Source organism: Pyrgilauda ruficollis, unplaced genomic scaffold (genome assembly GCF_017590135.1).
Source record: "Pyrgilauda ruficollis isolate IOZ18807 unplaced genomic scaffold, ASM1759013v1 scaffold22, whole genome shotgun sequence".
Taxonomy (NCBI): domain Eukaryota; kingdom Metazoa; phylum Chordata; class Aves; order Passeriformes; family Passeridae; genus Pyrgilauda; species Pyrgilauda ruficollis.
This window is the reverse complement of record NW_024521428.1, coordinates 1-21579: the sequence shown is the minus strand read 5'-3', so window position 1 is coordinate 21579 and position 21579 is coordinate 1.

Sequence of the window (21579 nt, the reverse complement as noted above, 5' to 3'; positions counted from 1 at the left end):
GGCTACAGGTAATGGGTAGAGAAGTAAATATGGTGAACATACAGATAGTATGAGCCACATACTGTATCAGACTCAAATGACAGAGAATTTACCTGAAAAATCAAGACACATGACCACAGAGGCCTAGCAGTCCAAGGCAACAGGGAGGGTGGGTAAAGGCAGAGCTGATGCCAGCTCCCTGCTTGATGGGCAGTGCTGCAGCTTCCCTCTGGTTTGTGTGGGAAAAAAGTTGGGAATTTCTGACTTAGAGGGCTCAAAGCCCACTAGATGGACATGGAAAAGCAAAAGACAATACATTTTCTTTCTCTGGAAAAGCTTGCTAAAATCTCTTATAGCCATTTTGTTGCTGTTTTTCTTTACCTCTGTTACTGATGAAAATAAGAACCTGGTTATGCTTTGACAGTGTGGGTTTTGGAGCCCTCAATGCATGTGGCTCTGTGGTCACCTTAAATGTTGCAGTGTCTGGCTGTTTCTCTCAGGGAACTGGTAAGCAGTTGCTTCTGGTTTCTTCAATAATTTTTAGATTATTTCTGAGAGCACCATTTCTCCACGGTGCACAGGCTGAGTGTAGAAATGACAGCAGTTACAAATCGCCTAATAAAGTCTGAAGAGCGCTCTGGGATTCATTTGATAAGAGTGGCTGCATTAAGTGAAAGGCTGTTAATTGTGTGGCTGGCTGCCACGTGCAGTTAATCCCCAGCACAAAAGTACAGCAAAATGTGCTCTATGAGCAGTTCTGATCCAGAAATAACTGTGAAGGAAAGAACAGAAGCTCAGGGCTACCTTTTGGCTCTGTGATTTACACTGCCCACGAGGATATCTTGCAATGTTGGCCATGTATTTTTCAGCTTGTTGCCAATCCTCATGCCATCACTGAACCTGATACTGAGGCTGGGACTTTGTAATTCTATCCAGAATGGCTCAGTTCTCCTGGTTCACTTTCCACAGCTCCTGCTTTAGTTTTTCTTCAATTAAACCAGAGGGGGAAACCATATAAGTAGAATCAGACTTCTTCACACTTGCTTGTGTTCCTATGCCTGGGAATCCAGAATCTGAAGTATTTGTCAATCTTCTGTTAGGGGGAATTTTGCCTGAAATTTTATAGCTCCCCTACAGGGACTTGCTCCTTCTTGATCTGCATTAACTGGCCCTTGTAACCCAATCTTTTTGTCCTTCTTAAGAGGATAGACTTTTTTCTGTGTCTTCTAAACACGCTCCTGCCTGTATGGAATTTTGGGACACTTTGCAAGAGGAACAATTCTATAGCTTTATCTCAGATTAGTGCCAGCCCTCCAGTCTTGGAATTGCAGTAGTGCAGTACTGTAGGTGAGGGCATGGCTGGTGTCGGAAATACTTAATCATTGATTTCTCTTACTTTGGTTTATAAGTTTCTCTTGTTTACAAATCTGATATTGATTGTACAAAACTGAGTTGAGAGGCATGAAGATAGTGGAGAAAAGTCTACTGCCTCAAATGCCTTGGAAACATTCTGTGCTTTCTTAGACCGCAATTTTCCAGGCAGTAGTTGATAGTAGTAGTTTTCTGAGTTGATCTCACAACAGTCTCCTGCCACCAAAAAGTCAAAGGACCCACATTTTTCCTTCCCCTGCTCATCTCCCCCCTGCTCCCTCTTTGTGGTGTTCACCATCCCTGGCAACAACCCTGGAATTAATGACTTTGCAGAAAGTGGCAGAAAAACCATCCAGGTTTGTTTGGTTTTGTTGTGTTAATTTTCTGCTGCTGTCACAAATTTAATTAGCTGATGGAGAAGTTTAGTAAAAACCAGAGCTGATCCAAAGAAAACAACAGGAGTTTGCCGTTTGAATCATGAAGGGAGAGAAGGAATGGAAAGGAGGAGGATGCACTGCTCCTTCTGTATCTTGTGTAATCACAGCTTCAGCAGTGGGATTAAGTATTTCTTGTTGATGCCTGCACAGATCTGGATATTATTCACTAGTGACAAGCTGTAAGTGTTATGATGTGGATTTGCATGATGTGCCATGACCAACTCTACCTAAGGTGAAGGAGCTGTGCCAATGTCAGGATATCTGTGACAGTGATGTGTAGTGAGTTCTACCTGGGTCATTTCATTTGAGCAGCGTTTGCTTTCCGGAGACACTTTAGGGCTTGGTGAGTAGTCAGTCTATCAAGACTTAGACTGGCTGCAAATGAATCACAGGAGATAACAACCACCACCTGAACTATACAAACCCTTCACTTCAAAAACCTGTTCGTGTTGTTGACTGGTTTGCTGTGCCCTATTTGGGATGTGAACTTCCTGCTGAATCAAAAATATTTAAGACAGTTCTCTCCAGTGATAAATCTTCAAGGCACATTTTGCTTCATCTCCTTTGAGCAGCAAATTAAAAGTTCACTTTTGCCTGCTTCCTGCTCCACTTTTTTTTTTTTTAATTTTAATTATACTTTTGCTCTGGCTTTATTTCATCACTCAGCTTTGGGCCTACCTTTTTCTGGTGGTGTCTGTAGGAACAACTGGCAAAGTCAACAGCAATGACTCACTTAGCAGGATCAACAGCTTTGCTGAGACATAACAGGTTTGCTTCAATTATTTTCTAAAAGTAGGGCAACGTTTCCCCTTTCTATTTGTTTTTATTCACTCAGTTATTAAAGTGAAAAACTAATTTAAAGCCATCGTCTCTTCAACAGAGTGTAGGAGGAAAATGACCTGGCATTAGATTTCATGTGACAGGACAAGCAAATGGCTTTCTGAAGTGTTGATTATACCTTAGGCTGCCTTTTAAATGTGTCCTTACAGAGCAGTTTATCCTTTGCTATGTTTATCACTGGGAAGGAAATTTGATAACTGCATGGAAACAGTGCCGCTGATGTTACCTTTTGGCCTTATAGTCATTTTTGTGGTCAGTTTGTCCCTTTGTTCTCATGATGCAGGACATCTTCTCCAGCAGCAAACAGTTCTCTCTTTCAGTGGCAGAAAGTTGGTGTTCCTCCAACTTTGTGTACAGAAGGGATAAAGAAATGATTCTGTTTTTACAAGGGTATAACAAGCAGCAATGATGTATCATGGGTACCCAATGGGATGTTCAGAATTGCTGTTCCCTTGTGTACACAGCATGCAACAGACACTGATCAGGTAAAACTCTGTGCTATTGTTGAGAGAACCCTTTTTTGCACCATTTTCATAGTGACATAGGGAGACAACCCCTTTGTAATGCTGTGAATTGGACCCTGAAATGTTCTCCTGCAACCACAGCCTGCATGATTAGTGAATGAATTTCATCAGTGTAAGCAGAATTTCTATAAATATTTGTCAACTTATTTTCCAGAATCATCATCATAATTTTTGTCTCTAGCAGCTTTCACAGGCCCTTATCAAAAGCTAGGATTGTTATGGACAGTGTACCAGCACATGATGGGACATATCCAGATTTCTATGAAGTCAGGGGGATTCTATCCATTATCTTTGATGGGCTTTGGATCAAATAGTAACTTAACTTTTCCATTGACTTCAGTGAGATTTGGATTAAGTCCAGTTGCAGGCCATTTTTGTCCTGGAGGGATTGAAGGCTGTTGTAAATAGAGAAGCACCAACTGGGTGCAATGAACAAATGGAGGGAGATGTGTGAGGAAGGATAAGTTAGTTCTTTTCATCGTTATCATGATTTTAAGCCTTTTAAAATTTGTTTTTAAAATGGAAGATATTAATAATCTCAATTTCTAAAGTTAACTGTGTCAACAGTGGATAAAAATGGAAATAGTCCAGTGGAAGGAGAGAATCTCTTTGGGCATCCTGAGGCATTTTCTAATTTGTAAAGAAATGTTACCATGCTGTTTTTCAAAGAACACATATCCATGCTAGAAGTGTGTTTGTGGGGATTGGGAAGGAATGGGGGAGAGGTGAAGAGAAAAACTTATTTATACAATTATCTGTGGCCCAACAATCCCTTTTCTGGAAGGGCTGAATTGAAGATAACCAGAGAGAGGTCAGATGGAGGAAAGCAGGGAAAGCCCAATTTTCATAGCTGGACTTCAACATCTCATCCTCAAAAGGCTCTTGGAACAGGATTGCTGAAGGAACAGTATTGTTTTGAGCATACTAATTCAGTCTTTTCCTTTCTCACCCTTTCCTTCCCCATATTTGATTCTAGAAACTCCAAAGTCCTATTCAAAACAAACAGTAAATCCTGCTCATCCAGATCTGACAGTTTTGAGTGGCTAATGTTAGAATAGCAGGTTTCTGGAGGAAATCTAGTGCATCTGCCTTGTTTGCTGGGCTTTGTAACCAAAGCAGGCCAGATGCTGGTCACACTGTAGTATAAAGGTACCCGAAACTGGTGCATTAAGTCATCCCATGACAAAATAACCATGAGGAGAGTGATTGTAAAGAAACTGGATACCAGAATATTGCAGCATTTTTTTCTCCCCTCTTTCTATAGGAGTATGGAAATCAGGAGGATGAGAAAGAACCAGTCTCACCTTGAGGTATCAGGACCTGTAGTTCTAAGGAGCATGCCTAAGACTAGTGGGTTTCTGTTGGTGTTTTTGTTGTTAACCTCTGTGTGTGGGGTTATGCAGTATTTCATTTTCAAAGGAACTTCAGCAATTATTTTTACAGTAATGGGAAAAAAATTAACATCAGCAATTGAACCCACATCCTAATATAGCATGTGAATTTATGCATGAAGAAGAAATGAATTGTTTTGCTAGTGAAATGGTTTTAAGGTGCCTGGGGATTATTATGTCACACAGTGAGATGATAAACAATTTTAAGGAAATTAATTCTGAAGTCCTTATATGGGTTATACTCCCATTGCCTGAGGGGAACTGTGTTGAAAATTAAGTCTTTGACAGGGTTTAGCTGCATATATTTTCTACTTTGCTTACATTCGGTGTGTGGGTTTTTTTCCTTTTTTTTCTTTTTTTTTTTTTTAATTGTTGTTGTTTCCCTTTAGTGAGCAGAGATAATTAGCTAACAATTTATTTTCCACTCTCATCTGTTATTAAAAATTTGTCTCTTGGGAGCAGTAAGATTTTGAAGGATAACTGCCAGTCAAGGCTACTCATTGTTATTTCTTGTGCTTTGAATATGTTAACATCCCATTATTCAGTTCTTTGCTCTGTATCTTGGTGATTGTGCTATTCTTGTTATTTGCAATGGTATTTTCTTGGCTGTGCACAAGTACATCTTAGGAGGCTATCTGAACACTTTAGCACTTGTTAATCTGAAACTCTGATTTCATCAATAATCATAAAGATAAAAGAAGTTATTTAATGTTGCCGGGAATGTGCTATTCATGGATCCTGATAGTCCTGTTGTAACAGTCACTTCACTGAGGGGAAAAAAAAGGCCCTGAAATTGTGGCCTTCTGCTAGGCTCTTTACTTCCTTTGAGAGGAGATGTGAAGGCCCAGTGAAATAGTCAGTGCTATACCTTCAGCTTGTGGCCATGCATTGTTGGGTCACGTGCGTCCACTAATGGTTTTGCTGTCTGGATCTGCAACAGAAGTGAAATGTTTTTCCTTTCTCGTTGGAAATATCCTTCCATATCATTATGGAAGATCTCTTAATTCCTGTGTTCTGTTTTGTTAGCCAGCAGTAACACTATTAAACACATGATTCATTGTATTGGCAAAGCCAGACTTGCCCAGAAGAGTAGTGGAAAATGAAAACATTCAAGAAAGTTTTAAAGCCTGCTGGAGATGCAAAGTCTTCTTTATGTTGGAAAAATGTAGAAAATGCACAGTCTGGTTACAGTTGGGTTCATACTATGATAAAGAAATTACTGTCTAAGAGAAGGCAGGTATTTTTTATTAGGCATCCAGCAGAAAAAAAAAAAAAATAAGACTAGTGTAAGAAAGCACTAGGTACTCCTAAGATAAGTCAGGTCTTCCAAAAGGATACTTATTTAGGATGCTGCCAGAGGGGCAAGAATACTGGAAAAGGACTTCTTGTGTTGAAAGTATTCCTAGGTCTCTTATTAGTGTTTTAGAACATCATTAAGAGCACATTGTGGATCTAATAATTCTAAAAGAGTTGGTCGTTTACCAGCATACTAATATTTGTGTTCATCTGACCTAAACAGCCATGCAACATATGAGGGAGAAGAATAATCTGTGAGCTGTGTTGGACTAAGTAAATCCCATGGAAGAAAAGCTGGTAATGGAGTAGAGCAAGAGAGGATTAAGAGTGGAAATCACTTTCTCTCAGAGTGGGCTTCTGCAGGGAGTGACACTGGGTCAGCTGAAACTATGAATTTCTGTCATGAAATACATTCTCCCTCTCTCATAACTTACACATGAACTGTTCCAGCTCAGGCAGACTCAGTGATATGTAAAGAAGAGAGAAACACTTGCTATTTAAAAAAAAAAAGAGACTGACAAGTCAAAGCAGCAAGCACATCATCAACACTAACCCCTCAGTGTAGGACATGACCAAAGCACTGCCTGAATGCAACACAAGTCTTCCTTGTCTCTTTCTGAAGCATCTTTGTGATGAGCCAAAGACCAGGCTTGAATCCCTGATAGCAGACTTGTCATACATACTACCAGGGCAGGTTCCTTGCTTTTAGAACAGAGTGAATAATTTACAGTATTGACTGGGATAATGTTTAGCAGTTTCTAACTTTGTCTGAAATTTGCTTGAGCTGCTTGGCTTCCTGTGAAAACGTTCAGCTGCTTTTTTTGTGGCAGTCATCTCAGAGGAGGTGGGATCCCAGAAGGAAACTGCTCTCAACTCCAAGTGTTTTCAGGGGATGATGACAGGGCTCATCTGCATCCTTTCTATATGCTGTCATGTTAAGTAGCTGACTTTTACTGGATAGCAAAACTAAACTTGGCAAACCTGTGAGAGTTTTGGCTGCTGCTGCTATCTCCTCTGATTCTTCAGGTGCCTTTAATTATCATACTAATAAGTTATTTTAAAAATAACTTTAAGAAGACATGTAATTTGTAAAAGAGGGTTGTTACTGTACCAGTCAGTACAAATCACCAGTGTGAAGAACAAAATGTGATATTTATGCAAACTCTGATTTTAATTTGTAGATATGCAAACTCTTCCAAACTTGAAACAACCAAAAGTGAGTTTAGAAATCAGATTTTTTCTGTAGAATTCATGTCAATATAATTTCATTTTCTGGGAATTGTGAACAATTTCTGTCTTGTTCTTATATGTACAACAGTAAAAGGTTAACCCTGGCATTTATAAGCCCACCCTTATCTCTTTACAGCAGCACTTAAACTTGCAATGCTTTACAGATGGTTTTGGAACCATTATATTTTTAATTCTATGCAGAATGTTGTAGAGAGCAACTTCTGATATTTTTTCACTGTTCCTTTACTCTATTAAGGAAATAGCAAAATTATTCATACTGGATGCATTTGCTCTCGGGTTCATAAAAACATGCTGACATATTTTGCAGCATGGAGTAAATGATAATTTATCCCTAAACACTGCCATCCTTTTAGTGGTCTTCTCCAAGAAGTGTACCTTGTTTTCTTCCTTGCTTCCTATTTCCCCTTTCTCTCTTGCTCTGGTTCATTTTTTTTGTGACCTCCTTCAGTGCAAAGCCTTCACATCCCCAAGCAGAGACCCTTATGTGTTCTCTGGGTAGATCTCTGTCTCTCTGAGTAGATCAAAAGCCCAGGCCCCGGGGGGCTGTGCCATGCAGGACAACCTGCCAAACTGCCCTGCTGCCCCCAGGTACCACAGCTGCAGGTGCCTCTGCTCTGGGAGCTGGTGCTCACTGCAGCAAGCCTGCGTTTGTGCCAGGACAAGGCACGGTGAATTTTCTGGGAAACCAGCATGGGAATTTAGAAGTGCCAGCACGACAACACGGGCACTTGAAGAGGCCACTCTTTGGTCACTGGGGACCTTGTTAACCTCATTTGTTAATCACTGCTTGGTGTGAACCCCATAATAAAAACCAAAACTCTGTACTTTCATAGCCATCCTTCACTCAACATGATAGTTATTCTTTCTCTTCTCTTGCACTCAGAAATTAATACTTGTTTTTAATCCAAGAGCAATTGAGTCGTGGCAAATATTTTGTTCTCTATAAATACATTTCTTCACTATATACCATGGTGATCTCTAACCTCTATTCTGCCCTTCATGCATATATGAAGTACACTGCTCTGCACACTGAATAAAGGAGAGTTCTGTATGAACAGTGGATGCTGAGGGTATTTCAGCTACACTGATATCAGTTCCCTCCTTTAAAAGAGCCACTGTTTAAATTGCCATGCTTATGAACAGTACTGAGCCTCTTGAGGTTAATTCATACAGAAAGAAATTTATTCACTTCAATATGGTCAATTTAGTTAGAAAAATATGTCAAATTCAATTCTCTACCTCATCTTTAACTTTTTTCCACCTGCAAGTGGAAGGAAGGAAGGAAGGAAGGAAGGAAGGAAGGAAGGAAGGAAGGAAGGAAGGAAGGAAATTGTACACAGTTAATGAAGCAGACCCAGTGTGGAAATAATGAAGAACTATTTCTTGGTATTAAAGCTAATTGTATTGTGATAGAATCTTCCTAAGGTAGCAATGCAGTTGAATCATCACTGATGCTAGTCACTGCTTATGGATTTTGAAGAGGTCACAGTCCTGCATTATTACTGATTTGAAGCAAATGACTAATCAAATCTTTTTCCCTTCTCAATTTGGTGAAAATCATTATGATACCCTAAATGGACACAAAAGCTATACATACATTTGCTGGATATTCTCAAAACAGGTCTCTTCTACCTTATTGCTCATCAGTAGCTTTCACATTAAGCACATTAAGAATGGAGAGATACTGTAGTCCTTTTGTGTAAGCATGTTCTTTGATGATGTCTTAAAGAACATGCTCTTTATCAAACAATTGTACCCACCCTTTTCTTGAGTTCTTCATACTTTGCTTTGTCCCATTTTAGCTGAAATAGTTGTTGCCACATGGTAGAATTGACAGGTAGGCTTCATGCATCTCTGCAAAATAAAGCATCTCTGAAACCGGGCTCTTTAAAAAAAAAAAAAAAGTGTGAGTAACACCAATCTGAGTCTTTTCTAAAGCAAACCCCTGGAGACTTGTGGTATGCTTGTAGCCAGTCACGTGGGGGTTGTCATGGCATCACTGCTCAGAAAAGGAATGAATAGCTGGTGGTAGCATTTCAAACCATACATTTAACAAATAGAAAATAAGAACTGAATGTTATAGCAAAGAGTATTTTATTCATACCTTAAATAGATTACCAGTTATGCTTCACAAACCAGCTCTACTTCTCACTGGTGAAGGAAAGACAGTGATGTAAGCCATTAATAAGATCCATGGAAGGGGGTTACAACCAGGCAATCTTTAAGGTCCCTTCCAACCCAAACCAGTCTATGATTCTACGAATAATTCATACAAATATGTAAAGGACTGCATAACGGGCTATATTTACTGAGTCTTGAATTGCATGGCACACCTCAGTAATGCTCTGAACAAACCCACAGTGTGGTCTTTTGCTCTGCAATACATTTTTTAGAACATTTATTTCATTGATTAAAAAATGCACTTTTCAAAAGCCAGGGCAAATGTGTTTACACTGAAATATTCTGGGATTTAATAGACTTTTCACCTTTCTTTATCTGCTTAATATCTGACTGCTAAGAAAACAGACAAAACAGACTTCCAAAAGCCATTTACCAAGCTGACTACTGGTTCTCATCCACAGTCACCTTGGCTATCATTCTTCTTAGGCAGTATTTGGCAGAAAAGTGAATGGGCAAAGATGTCTACTTGGGCCCTCTCAAAAATAGGAAAGGTTCTTCTGCTCATTCAAGATAACATTGGTCTCCTCTGAAGATGACTTTGAGCTGACACAGATCATTTGAGATTTCTGTCCTCACAGTATGGAGCACCCTGAAGCTGGGTCTGGCAGACTGCTGAAGAAGATTGCTTTTGTTTCATGCATTTTCTTTATAAGGTCCTAAAGAGAAGACTTGAATTACAACTTGCAGCTGCCATGGGTCTTTTAAAACAGGTAGATTAATGCACATAATACAGGAGTACTGGGAAGTAAGGAGGGAACCTTTGGCAGATAGTACCAAAATTCACTAACAAGAATTGGTGTGTTCAAGGACGAACCAGGGGATATTCCTTTTTACTGCAAGGCAGTTTGTGCAGGTTGATCTTACACAGTGTTCCATGTGGATGCAGCAACACGTATCACACAACTACCCAACACAGAATCAGTGCTAGTGCTCTTTTTAATATGTAACTTGATTATCTTTTTCATTTCAGTGGTTAAAGTAAGGTTGATTATAGGCATTAGAGATTTTTATTGCACTTGGTGTGAAATGGAGCTTAAACAGCAGAAGCAGACATATAATTAAAATCTTGATACCTACTAATTTTGAGCTGTAAGGCAAACACTCTTATTTTCAGACAAATGATGGAAGGAAATGAAGAGTGTTTTTTCCCCACTGTTTGTATTAATTTCTTGTTAATATAAAAGAAGGATGTGGAGAATGTCAGTCAAAATAATAAAGAGTACAGAATTTTAGTGTATTTTTTCAAATACCTATATAAAATTGTGCACATAACAGAATTATATTTTGCTCTTGAACAAATAAAAGTGCTTGACAGGGCCTTGGCTTTGGTCTTTTAAATGCTATATGTTTAATGATCTGTTATGCACTGATCTGAAGGACATCATTATCTTTCAACTGATTTTGAGGAAGCCCTTAAAATATAAGAAAAACATAGACTCTTAGATTGATGGAAACATGGCTCAGTAAGAAATGAAATCACCTGGCACAGGTTCCCAGCTGCTTCTCAATTAAATTCTGTGAAGGGAAGTGGCTTTAAACTTCCTCCTTGGTTGCCTATTCTCTTTCTACCCTCAGAAACTCTGTATGTATACATTCTAAACTGGGTTCTGGGGGAAATTGGTATTGCTGGGTTTTGTTTTATTTTGACATAAGGAAAGAAAAACTCAGCAGTTTCAATAGTTGTCTTCATGTTGAGCTGCCTAAGGTCCATCAGGTCCTTTCTATCAGAAGATGGTGATGGAAGACAGGGACAATAGGTCCTACCACTAGTTCTAATTTCAATTATAAACTTAGAGCTACAGCAGGAAAATCTTTAGAATGGTGGCTCACTGCTTAGTCAAAGCAGTCTTCTGAGGCATCCTTAAAAAGCTGCAGACTGGACGTGCATATAATTTCTTAATAGCAAAAAGTACTTGCTAAAGAACAGATGAGAAATGAGTAGATAATTAATGCGAGAATATTTTTATTTTTTGCAAAAACTGCATTTTTCACTATGTATTAAGACAAAAATACATTTAGCTTTCACACACAGCAGAGAGAATTGTGTTTTCTGCAGCATAAGAGTAAGGTAGTCAATACCAGACTACTTTGTTAACCTATTAATCTTGGAGTGTGCTCAGTTTCTCGTTGGAGGTCTCAGCACCCTATGGCTCTCATAGGTTTCTGGGTTTGTTTTTTAATCTCACTTTTGTTTTGGTCTGATTTTTAAGCAAAATAAAATATATAGGGCTGTAAGCTCTGCAGGTGGTACTGCTGCTAGGAATTTGATTCTTGAGTTACTTCCCACTATGTGGCAAATTAGTGAGTCACTGCCCTTTCCTCTCCCACTCCCTTTGCCAGCAGAAGAGCCTGGGCTGACTCAAGAGCTGCTAGCTACAGCAACTGCTCATGTTTACTGCCCAGTTACAGAATAAGTTAAAAAAATGCTTCTTCTGCCATTGCACACCCCATAGTGAGCGTATGTTTGAGGTACTCTTGCTCACCATGATCAGAAGTGCTTTTTCATGTCTTTCATTTGCTGTGAACATGGTCTATTTACTAAGAAAAGACAAGATGGTGAATGTACATTTTCTAAGGCTTAAAAGCTTTTCTGTATGTATGAAGAGGAAAACATGTCCTGTGGTTTTTTTGTTGACAGCCTTCCTGACTATTTTAAAGTTGTGGTTATTTCTTACCTTACTCTATGAAGTGCCTTACGCTGACTGACTTTGAACATATGCACAGACAGGATGGGAGCCACTTGTGGGTGTGTTTGAGGATCAAGCCCAGTCTGTCTTCATTCATTGCCTGTCCCTGGATGTGTGTTTCAAGATGCTGAGAGAAGCCAAATAATTGTTTGGTCAGTTCAGTATGTTACATGACAGGACCCCGTGCTGTGACTCTGACCCTGCAAGCACAACACCTTATCAGATAACTCATGAGCAAACCACCCGAGTCAGTAGTTGAAGAGTCCATCTGTACCCAGGGGGATAAAAAAAGCAGCTGGAAGCCGTGCTGGGATGAGTGGGATGTGCTCTGTCTGTGCATGCAGCATACCCAGGGGCTTCCATCTAAGAGCACCAGTGTGAGCAAAGTGTGGCACAAGTGCTGGCGGTGCTGTGTGCTGCAGAGGGAGGGGATGTGAGGGCCACTGCAAGTACAAAAGCAGATGGACCAGATGCTTCCTTTAGACTTGACCCCTTCTGGCAGTTTTGAGCAAGAATTAATTTTTGGCTGGGGAAAAAAAAAAGAGGTTGTTTCCCACTTATTGTCTGAGAAACTGAGAGAAGGGAAAGGGGGTGGGAAGAGAGGAAGAGGGAAGGAAAAACATTGCTATAATCACATAGAGTTCTGTTTATCTGTATGTATTATATCTACCTACACAATTCAAAATCTTTTGGACTATGTTTACTAAAATGCATAATTTCCTTGATCTCCAGAAAAATTGCCAAGAAGACTAGCACTGACAGCTTATGTTCCTGAGTAGTTTTAATGTGGGAGAAGGACACAGAGGAAGAGGACAGGGTAGGACACGACTGTTGAGCAATGACTGAGCTCCTGCACTGAGGTCTGTTTGCTAGTGCAGCAGCCCTTAGCTTTCTGGGGAAGGCTGATCTCTCTGCCTGGATGGATGATACAGGGTAGTTACACAGAGGTAAGGCTAGAGCCCTGTCCCCCACCTTTCATGAGGAGGGGTCACTTTCTGGGTGATAACCTCCTGTCCTGGTGTTGGCCACAGAGAAGGCACTTAGGTGGGGTAGGTTCTTGCTGCTGAACAGCTGTCTGCAGAGGACAGCATGTCTGGGGACAGAGGGCTGGATGAATTTTCCTGGCAGTCCCATGTTCTCCCAGGTGAGGGTTTGTGTTCAGCCATGTGTCCCCTGAGTACAAATGTTGCTGCAGCAATGGCTGCAGTGAGGATGTCAGACTTCTGTGTGCGCAGGCTGGAGGGTGTTGCTGATTCTTTGGCTGGCAGGTTTTTTACTTCTGGGTATTTTCTTTATATCAGACCTTTGCCAAGCTTTACAGGAGTAAATCAGCCAAATTTTCTGCATGAGGCATTGCTAAATCTGTGGCTGCAATGAGGGCTACTTACCAGCACAGGCAAGGACCATGTTGCTGGAGGAGAGGTGTCAGCCTCCTAAGAGCAGCGCAGAGGAGGAAACTCAGGAGCCTGAAGCACAGCGACCTCCTAAGAACAGACAAAGCAGGGTGAAGCAACAAAGGCTTTCAACTGAAAGCAAATGCTGACAGAAACATTTTTCTGGGTGCATGGCCAGTGGCCAGTGCTCCTGGAGGGAATGCTGTACACTGCAGTGGGACATGGTGCTCCTGCAGGCCTTGCCCTTCCCCTGCTCACGAGGCATGTGGTAGTACGTGCCCATGTTAATTCTTGCTAATGTGTGGCTCAGTGTTTTAGATTTTCTTATATTGCTTTCAGGGCTGATATTAATTCTTACTGCTATAAACAGCTGCTTGCTTTATATAGGCTAAAAAAAGTTAGTGGAGAAAATGAGGAATTAATTAGAATTTTATTAGGTCCTGCAATGTGTATTCTTGTTTCTTTTTCCACTCCATCCCACAGACCTGGATAATCTTCAAAAATAATTTAATTTTTTAATTATCTTTCTTCATTTTTTTATTTCCATTTTCCCTTTTTAGTCTCATTTTTTGACCTTGGAAATAATTGAAAGATATGCAGAGAAAGGCACTGTTTCCCTGAATGCAAGAACCGTCTAAACACTAACTCTGGGCTGATGTTCTAAACTTGTTGGGCATGCAAAAATTGGCTGCTTAAGGCCTGTGTTTGATTTTGTTTAAAAAAAAAAAAAAGTCTGAATCTCTAATATAATGGCACCTGTCTCATTCCCCCTACTGGCTTTGGGAGACCTGTCAATTGCAAAATCACACCAATACAATTAGTCCTGTCATCAGCCAGAGGGACACAATAAGGCAGCCCCTGACAAGAACTGCTCGCCGTACCTGTGTGTCCTGCTACTGTTCTGCACAAGGGAGATAGGAAGGCCAGTCCTGCAGTGCTGCCTCTGGATTACCCTCTGGCTTACTTGGATTACTCTGGTTTGCTGGCACAGAGGAAGTAAGTTACAAGGTTCTGGCTCTTTGAAGAATACAAACACTGTCCCTTTTTTGTTTTTGAGTGAGAGCAGATGCCTTGAATGGGCAAGTTTTGTTGTCCTTGAGGGTTTTATGGGCCACCATAAAGCCAGAGTGGTCAATCTCTTTGAATGAGGCTCGAAGACAATGTGAGGATGGTGCAGGGGGACCTGCAATTGTGCCAGTTCTAGCAGAGTGGCAAGCCAGCTATGCCAGCCTGAGATGGGATTAGCTGTGTGCATTCGTTTCAGACTATGTGTCTTGCCTTCCGGTCAGACACAGGCAAATAATGCCATTCTCAATAGCAAATTAATTTCTGTTTGTTTAAACAAAGTAATGTTAAGGCTTCACTGTGGATGCTCACAAATATCCCTCTCTGGCAAACCAAACTTTCCCAGTGGGTGCAAGAGGAATAAACTCCTGGGTACAAGGAATATATTTTTGTTCTTTGACATTTCTGCTTATTCTGTGAGTGACCAGTCCTTCCATCTGTGGAACTGAGTTGCATTATCACAGCTATTTCCAGCAGGTGGCAGATGATAATCATGCCTAATCTGGGTACAAATGATGTGTTTTCCAGGCTGTTTATTCAGATATTGACTTAAATCTACACATTATCTAGTGGCTATAAATGTTTCCGAAAGCAATAAACTAAGATTGCGTAATTGGAACCCATTAGTAGTTACCCATGATACTATGTAATTAAATACTTGGGTATCAAGTGTGATATGATTTTTATGTTTAAATTCAGCCTTGATTTTTTTTAACCTCCCAGATGAGAGAAATTGCTTCTATTCCAAAAACCTCCAAATAACCATCTGGCTAATTGTGTTTCATGGTATAAGATTATCTTTGCTCATCAACTGTGGTGGGATAGCACTCCTCCATGTAGTCATGCCTGGATAGTTAACTGATGCTTCAAAGAATTATGGGTTAAAATACAGTGACAAACGGTGCTATATTGCCCTTCCTATGTAGCTTCTCACTGAGAAAGCTGCTCTGCCTGATTGTTACTACTGACTGAAGGAGGTTTTATTCAGATTAGCAGTCCTTAATGAGGACCAGATTTTGCTCCTTTTGCTCTTGTTGGTAGTCACCCGCACACATGAGTAATCCCAGTGTGTTCAATGGGAGCTATTCACCACACAGAGAGGGTGGTATTTGCAAGTTGACCTTCCAGTGTTGATTTCAATGGGGTATTTGAGCAAAGGAAGACCACAGGACCTGACCCATACTAAACCCGTGACTACATGGAAAAGTCTGGTCAAGGTTTACAGCAGCATGTGGGACAGCTGTGCCCCTGCTTGTGGGTGAGTGATGCAAAACTTCACCAAGTCAATGTAAACTTCAGAGCATCTGTTCTTACAGGTCTCACTTATAGCACAAAACTGAAACACATCTCGGAGGCAGAGAAGTGTTTGTTCAATGTATGTTTTGAGGTGGGTGTTCGTACTACAATCCCAATGGCTTTCCTCTGAGTGGCTACACAATCTCCTGGGGTGGATAAGAGGGAGAAGAAGGGGTAAAAGCTCTCCTTGCAGTCTCCTCAAAAGAGATACTGCTGGTGCTGCCAGACTGAGAGGGGGTGAAATTTTGTCTTGGAGGTGGAGAGTAAGGATGGAGTCCTGTTTCGTCAAATTAATTCTCATAAAGAACAGAGAAGACTGCAGATGAACTGATGACTTAAAAGCAAAGGAGATAAGAAAATTATGATTATGGCTGCCAATATGCAATGGCTCATGAAATATGGTTGTTTATATGCCTGTTTGCATAACCATATATTTATTGTAACAGAAATATTCAGTATTTTTAAAACACTAGCAAGTCCTATTGCTCTTCATTTTTTCTTTCTCAATATTATTTGCTGTTTTCATCTAGCAGTTTCACAAAAGGTTAATGTGGAAGATATGAGAATAGATGCATACTTTTTAATCTGCAGGAAAATTCACCATATTTCATTCTTGTACATAATCACTGGGGATTTTAGTGTTTTGTTTTGGTTTTATTTTTGTTTTTCTGTAAGATCTTATTGCAGTTTTATTACATTATAATCTTTTATGAAAGCATAAGGGTATTTGTTCCTTCATAGGATAGCAAAGTTTATAAGCTCAAGTAAAGCAGATATGGCCCAGAACACAATGCTTTTGCAAGTTTAACCAGAAAGTATTTCATGTTGATAAACTTCATTGGAATCCTGAATGTTACGAGCTTGCTGCTGAAATGACTTGAATTTTAACATAGACATATATTTTAGGAGAGAACTAGATTGACAGATTTTTAGAAGTGATGAACAAGAATTAAAAGAGAAAAAAAAAAAAAGTTAAAAAAACCCCCATATACCATGAGTGTTAGTTGTATTGTCCTGGCTATTGTAACAACCAGTTCTTACTCACCCCCTTTTCCTGTAATTAAAGTCATTTTTCTTTTCCCCCTTCTGGCCTCTTCCTGGCCCCATGTTCCAGCAACAAGGAGCAAAAATGTGGATTTTTTGAAGGTAGCTAGTAAGAAAAACAGGTAGACGTGCTTTACTTCCTGTACTTAGGGGTCACAGGGGAGATCTTGGCTTTCTTTAAGCATAGTAACTGCAATGCAATCCCCAGTTTTCCTGATTCTGATGCACAGATCTATTTTTATCCAGTGTGTGAGTGTACCATACATATGTAGTGGTACATACACAGAGCTCAGTAACAGCCACTTCAGTAGTATCTGCTCTTTCCCACGTTTCTCCTTCAATTAAATGTTGTCACTTCTGTATTATTGTGAAATCTGGGCTTTCTTGTCACTGTTGCTGACATTTTGCTAATTAAAGGTTTCTTCTCGTTATCATTCTCTTTTCTTCTTTTATTTAGTGCAATGGCCAGAGTGTTTTTCTGCCAGACTAATCATACCAGCAGTTTCACTACTGTTTCGTCATTCCTCTGCAGCTACATCAGATGTGAACTCTTAGCCTGGGGAGACACAGGTAATCACAGACTCAGTCTTAATTTCCTACTTGCATAGTATATTTCTGCCATATCTCACTATGCATGGAGGCTGAAGGAAGGACTGCAGACTTTTCCTGACCAGTGGGTTGGTTCTAGGACTTCAGGAGCAAAAATACCCAGCTCTTTTGCTATCTTCCTGTGAGAGGTATCACTGCAAGGTCTGAATTTACCACTCAGAGAGGGAATAGGATGCAGAGGCTCCAACAAAGACTTCTTTTCTTCTCCACTCACTTTGCCAAGGATAAATGTTTATTGGGTCACCCTAGTCAGCATAGTTGTCATATCATGCAGCATCTCGACATGGATAGTAGCTGCCTTTAGGCCTGGTACAGATATTATTAGTTAAAACTGTCTGCATCTTCCTAGAATTAAATTGCAATATCTCAGTCATCAGATCATAGTCTTGCTTTTTATAATAGTGATATTTCCTTAGATTTGTCTTAAATATGTTGTTCCTTCACATAAATATAGGTAGTAGCTTTGTGCTACCCTGGGGATAGAAGGTTCATATTTTGTTAGTTTCTTGCATAATGCAAAAGGAGATTAGAGAGCTTCTTATATTCTGTTTCCTCCCAAGAGAAAGCTATCATGTAGATCAAGAGAGGAAATGATTTCCTTGCTTGGCACAAATGAGTCACAGAAAATGACCTTCTTTGTAGTCTAATTTAGATTCAAGAATCCTCTGAAGAGCTGATAATATAAACCCATATGGCTTGGATGAAGAAAGTTGGGATAGACATTGTCACTAACAGACTCATCCACATCTTAAAAAGCAGTATTTCACTCTGCCTAGATTTTATTGATGAGACTGCTGCAGCTGCATACCTCGTGTTGCCTGCACATGTTATGTGTAATACGCACATACATATATGATGCTGCTGCTGAGGTTTCATTCCAGCAATGGAGAAATTGCAAAAGCAGCACACACTCTTTGGCTGCTTTTTATATTGTGTTTAACATCTTTAAAAATACATATTCATGTGAATTTTGAAACAGTGCTTGCATTTACTTTGTTGGACTGTATAACATCTGGAGGCAAGTTCATTACAGAAGAAGCAACAAGCTTTCAGCTGTATGCCAAGAAAACAAGGTCCAACAGAAAATAAACTAGCACACTGATACACAGAAGCATTGACAAAGAGCTTCAGCAGAAAAGACCTGGTGGGAAACCAGAAGCGTAGCTGGACAGAACAGAGAACTGCAAGCAACCATTTGTAGATTTTCATGTGAGGAATAATAATTTATTCCATGGCAAAAAGTCCAAGAAGGTGCCAGCTTTTTTTCCTATCTTTTTTCTTGCTATACACTGTTTTTTCATTTACTAATTTTTTGTGTGTTTTGATGTTTTTAAAGTTGATCTGTTCCAATTGTTGCTAAGTGATTCTGTAAGTATCTTGGTAGTTTCTGTTATGCTTAAGTGTGGAAGTGCTTCACTGCATTTCACAGGAAAGGCTGGCTTTATGGTTAAATTTTGCCATCATTTTTCAGGACATATCTGTGCTCTTGGCAAAGCTAAGCCATCCTGAAAAATAGCCTGGAAGTGTAGCCATGGGCAGGTATGCATTCCTAAAGGTGCCCAGCATGCCACTGTGCCCTAACCACACCTTTGGTCTGAGATGCTTTCTGATCAGGTTGCTTATGATGGTGGGTAAGGAATTTCCAAATGTCATGGCTTATGGGCCTCTTGTTTTTCACAAAATACAAATGGGAGTCATGACAGTGACAGTGTATTTTTTTTTCACCCAACAAATATGTTACACCACACACCCTTGTGAGACCAGCGTTAGCACAGGGTGAGGTTGCAAACAACACTTCAGGTTAGGGCGTGGGAGAAAATCAGCACCTTAGATTACAAGGTGAATTTATGCTGGGTGAAATGACATTAGGTTTAAGATGGTGGGCTTTGACTGCAAATTTGGGTGCACACCAAGGGGTGGGGAATTTATGTAGAGCTTGATTTTCCTGAACGTACAAAGACTGTACTATAGGTAGATATATTATTTAATTTTCTGGACATAAAGGATATAGATAGAAATGCCCTGACTATCTGGAAAGAACACAATGGCAAACTGGGAAGGATAGTCTGTTCAGTATCTGCTGAGAACAACTCTTACAGCAGCAAATGCTGGGAAGATAATTGAAAAATAATTTTTTTTAAATTACTATTTTGGGGTCAACTTTCTGCAGATAAGAAAAGCTTCCAACAGTGAAATGAGGCTAGCTGAAGTTCTTATGTAGCAAACACAGAAGTAAAATATTTTATTAAAGATGTCCCTAATATTTAGAGAATGGAAGCAGGTTTCTCCCTGATGCTGTTGAGGAAGATTTATAAAAATCCTAAGCACAGGAAACATTTACCTTTGCTTACAGCTAAACATTATCCACTTGCTTATAGCTGTAATTCTTTGTTTGTGCCTGTGTACAGCATTGTGTGTAACAGGTGCTTGCCATTTTTCTTCAGTGAGACGGCCCAGTGGGCTTGTATTTATTTTGTACCAATATGTTCAAGGAATGTGCATTTGTGGTGAAGGAGCAAAAGCAACAGATATTGTATATTCCTTTTTATATCTGAGTATGTACAGGGTGTTAAAAAGACATGTATACCCCAAAATTGTTTGTCACCTCCAGCACCTGAGAGGCAACATCAGGTTAGCTGGTCTGAGACAATGTCCTTCTTAAAACGTGAGCTCTCTGATCAGCATTCTTGTAATTTCTGTTCAGACTGCTGCTTGTGTTGCCTCTTGTACAGCTGGAAGGTGAGACAAAAATAGGGGAATCAGAAGTATTGTGACAATTGAAGTTTGGTTTATAGTGTAGAAAATGCTAAAGGTTATTAGGGCAGGGAGCACCAAAGGTATCATGGGGGATGTGAAGGACCAGCAGGCAGAGGAGCTGAAGAGTTGCTGGGAGTGAGCTGAGAGCATTATAAAAGAAAAGATGGCACATGGTGGAATGGGTATAATGAGTTTACAGAGGACATTGGGCATATTACAGAGAGCAAGAAGGAATTACAGCATGGATGTTGGTAAACGGAAGCCTGTACTTTGTAAAATCTCTTTAGAGTCCTGTGCTGTAAAAGTATTTTTATCAAATTACATATGTCACTTGGCTATGCAGACAAGGAAGACACAGTAAAGTCAGGCAGCTCCTTGAGATAACTCACTGCTTCCTTTTTTGGCTCTTTCCTACAAGCTGACTTCCTCTACCACTGTAGCTCTTTCCCAACTTTTCATTTGCTCTTCTATATTTCAATTTTTTTTAAATTTTTTTTTTTTAATAAAGGGTATTTATTATATGTTGTACCTTCCATGATTCAAGCAATGATGGATTGCTCAACTGTTTTCATTAGGTTTCCATTCACCTCTTTGGTACAGACTTCATACTGCATGTGACTGATTTGCCTTCTGATTTCTTGCTGTTCTTCATTACTAGCTTTTAATACATGTATAGATTGTCCTCAGTGAGTTTGCCTATCACTCCTGAAATTAGAGCTAGAACAGGAAAGTATAAAATTTTAATTGCAGCCTTGAGGAAGGGCATTTTATTGTGCTTATCAGACATGTTGAACTGTGGTGTGTCTGGGCTGTTCTGCATAGGGATGTTCCAAGCCTCTTTAGGGCGACTGTGACTGCACCAAAGGAAATCTGATTTTTTTAGTTTTTGAAATAATGTAATCTGTAGACCTCCACTGAACCTTGTGCTCTGCTTTTGCCAGACCTTTAGGGAAGACATATTTCAATTACTGACTTTACAAGACGCAAAGTTTGGCACTGAACACTGACACAGGTCCTATTTCTTGCTGTTTAATGTGTAATCATGCAAGTCTGAAATCTGAATTCCCTGCTCTCCCCGGGCAATCAGGTAGAGCCAGCTTTGCCGCTGATCAAGTGGAGCCAGGAAGACAGACTGGCCTGCTCCCAGCGCCCAAACGGGTTTGTTTATTTAATACGGGACTTCTTTTCCTCGCTAATGAATGGCTTTCAACCTGGGGCATCGCTAGAGCCCTCTCTTTATGGCTGTGTGGGAAAGAGGACTTGCACATCCCTCCCTCCCTCTCTCTCGCCATGACGCCAACGGTTGCTCCCGGCGGCTGCTGCGGGCCGGCACTGGAGCGGGGCCCCGGCGTTAGCCAGCCCTTGCCAGCCCTTGCCCGCGCCGCGCTGCCCGCCGGGGGTCCCGGCCGGGCCGGGCTGCGGGGGGCGGCCGCGCTCCGCGCTCCCCCCGCGCGCTC